Source organism: Apium graveolens, chromosome 6 (genome assembly GCF_009905375.1).
Source record: "Apium graveolens cultivar Ventura chromosome 6, ASM990537v1, whole genome shotgun sequence".
Taxonomy (NCBI): Eukaryota; Viridiplantae; Streptophyta; class Magnoliopsida; order Apiales; family Apiaceae; genus Apium; species Apium graveolens.
Genome location: NC_133652.1, coordinates 272,150,705 through 272,153,689, shown reverse-complemented (window position 1 = coordinate 272,153,689; position 2,985 = coordinate 272,150,705). Strand labels below are relative to the sequence as shown.

Below are 2,985 nucleotides of genomic sequence, written 5' to 3'. Positions count from 1 at the left end.
GGGGGAGGCGGATAGCCTTGTTTCTCCCCTGTATTACCCTTAGGAGGAGTGTTTTCAACAGCTTTCTTCTTTGGTTCCACCTCGGCATCCTTCTGCACAACCTTTTTAGCAACAATCTCATTTGCTGGAATTGGCAAGGGTGCAGACGCACCTGCATTCTGGACAGAATTTCTAGACTCTTCGTCTTGCTGAATTTGCGGGCTTGCGACCTTTCCAGACCTCAAGGTGATGGCGTTCACCTATTCTTTAACTTCCCTCTTGCCTGGATTGGCTTTTGTATCACTAGGAAGCGTTGTTGGTGGTTGATTCAATAAGGCGTAGCAATTTGGCCTATTTGGTTCTCCAGAGTCTTGAGAGAAGTAGTCTGGATTTGGCATATAAGAGCCTGGTTTATGCACATAAGCCTCAACTCCTCCAATTCAGATTTTTCATTCGAAGATTGACCTGCACCTCAATGAGTTTGTTGTTGAAGTTGGAGTTGTTGTCTTTGTGCAAATTGTTGCTGAAAACCAGGAGGATTGAATTGCTTATTTCCAAACTACTGGAACGGCTGTTGCATCACATTCTGATTGTTGCTCCAGCTGAAGTTAGGATGATTCCAGTTGTCAGGATGATAAGTGTCTGGAACTGATTGCTGCGATCTCTGAAAGTTGGTCACAAGCTGCCCTGATTCACTAGATATAGCGCATTGCTCTGTCGCATGTGAACCTGCACACAGCTCACAAACACTAGTTATCTGTTTAACACCATAGTTAGCTAGAGAATCGATTTTCATAGACAACACCTTTAGTTAAGCAGTGATAGCCGTAGTTGTATCCACTTCAAGAACTCATGCTACCTTGCCATGTGGCAATCTCTGGGTTGGATACTGATATTCATTCGCAGCCATCATCTCGATCATCTCATAAGATTCCCCATAGCTTTTATCCCATAGAGCTCCACCTGATGCTGCATCTAGCATAGGTCTCGACTAGGGGTGAGCAAAACCGAACCGGAACCGAAAAACCGAACCGAACCGTTCAATTTCGGTTCGGTTCGGTCCGGTCCGAAATTTTTAAAAATTTGGTCAGTTCGGTTTTTTTGGTCCCGACCGAAATTAAGTTTGGTTCGGTTTCTTTTTAAAATAATTCGGGTAGAACCGAACCGACCAAATTAGATATATTATATATATATTATATAATATCTTAAAATATATAATAAATTAAGATTTAAGAATATTATTAAATTACTAAAAGTGATCAAAGTCAATGAACAACCTTTATTCTCTAATCTATACAGCAACATACCATAATTGAGTTTCAGCACCTACATTACATACGACTACTAAACCAAAATACACACGTTGATTCGTATACCTTCTCTTTTGCTCTCCCTACAAGGTCATATGCCACACTTCCTTTCTCTGCTGCCTTCTATAATACATGCTAATATCTATTTCCTGTATATTTATATTTGTTTGTATTGTTTTTCCAGAGTTTCCAGCCATACAAAGCAACATAGACGCGAAATGAAACATGGTGAATAACTTTGAAAACCTTAGAATTTTGGTCTTGGTCCTGGAAGTTGAAGAGAAGATTATATATATTTTAAAATTCTATGTTCGGTAGTTTTTCCAATAGTATTGCACTAAACTTGTAATGACTATGAAATTATGCTTGGTTTAAACTTTTAAATTATTTTTTTCTTATGTTGTTTATAAAATTATTGAAGTTTTGATAATTCGTGACATAGTAATGGATGCATATTTTTGGTATTTTTTTTAATTTAACTTGCATATTGCATAAATAATAATAAATTTTTAAACAAATTTGATTCTTAAGAACCGAATCGAACCGACCGAATTATTACGGTTCGGTTCTGGTTCGGTCCATAATACAAATTTGGTCGGTTCAGTTCCAAAAAAATAGAACTTTGATTTTTGGTCTTTTCGGTTCGGTTCGGTTGAGACCGAACCAACCGAATGCTTAGCCCTAGTCTCGACTGTGCTCCAAACCCATTATAAAAGTAATTGATCACAATCTAGTCAGGCATTCCATGATGAGGACACTTCCTAAGCATCTCTTTATAGCGCTCCCAAGCTTCACATAAAATTCACCTGATTGCTGCACGAACTGAGTAAGAGCATTCCTGATTGCAGCTGTCTTTGCTATAGGGAAGAATTTAATGAGAAACTTTTGAGCAAGATCTTCCCAAGTAGTTATAGAACCAGCTAGTAGAGAGTGTAACCAGCCCTTAGCTTTATCCCTCAGAGAGAATGAGAAAAGTATCAGTTTCACAACATCTTCAGAAACATTATTGAACTTGAAGGTGTCGCAGATCTCGATGAAATCCCTAATATGCATATTGGGATCTTCCGTTGGAGCACCCCCAAACAGGACTGAATTCTGCACCATCTAAATTATGCCAGGCTTGATCTCAAAGGTATTAGCTGCGATAGCTGGCCTGACAATGCTAGATTGAATATCATTGATCTTTGGTTGAGAAAAATCCATCAACGCTTTCGTTGCTGCTGTTGGATCTCCCATTGTAATGAAAACTACAGTACCTGAAACACACGACTAAAGTAAACCTTGTAAGTAAAAGAATTCGAGTCAGTGAACTTTAACGACCACTTATGTCAAGCACATAAACTAAAAATTAACACTGAGTCCCTGGCATCGGCGCCAAAAACTTGTTAGGGCGAAAACACGCGCTAAAATTACATGCAAGTATACGCGTTCACAAGTTGTATAAGATATAAATCAGATTCGTACCCACAGAGACTCTTTTTAGTTAACTTAAGATTATGCACCTATGCAACAATGGTATGGCTATCGCTCAATGCTAAGACAATAACAAGTTGAGATGTTTATAACTAAGATTAAACTAACATGCAATTAACTAAGAATAAAAGTGATTGAATTAACTATATGAGACAAACATTGGATTCTAACTTCATTAAATACTTCATTCAAAGTCATTGTTCTTAACCTTAGCATGCAACGG

General features: G+C 38.1%; 1 non-coding gene across 1 annotated transcript; it reads left to right on the top strand.

Moving 5' to 3' along the window:
• Window positions 1-2,029: 2,029 nt before the first annotated feature.
• LOC141670271 (small nucleolar RNA R71) lies at window positions 2,030-2,135 on the top strand. The gene has a single exon (XR_012554509.1). It is a non-coding gene; the product is annotated as a small nucleolar RNA R71 (small nucleolar RNA).
• The last annotated feature ends 850 nt before the right edge of the window (window positions 2,136-2,985 follow it).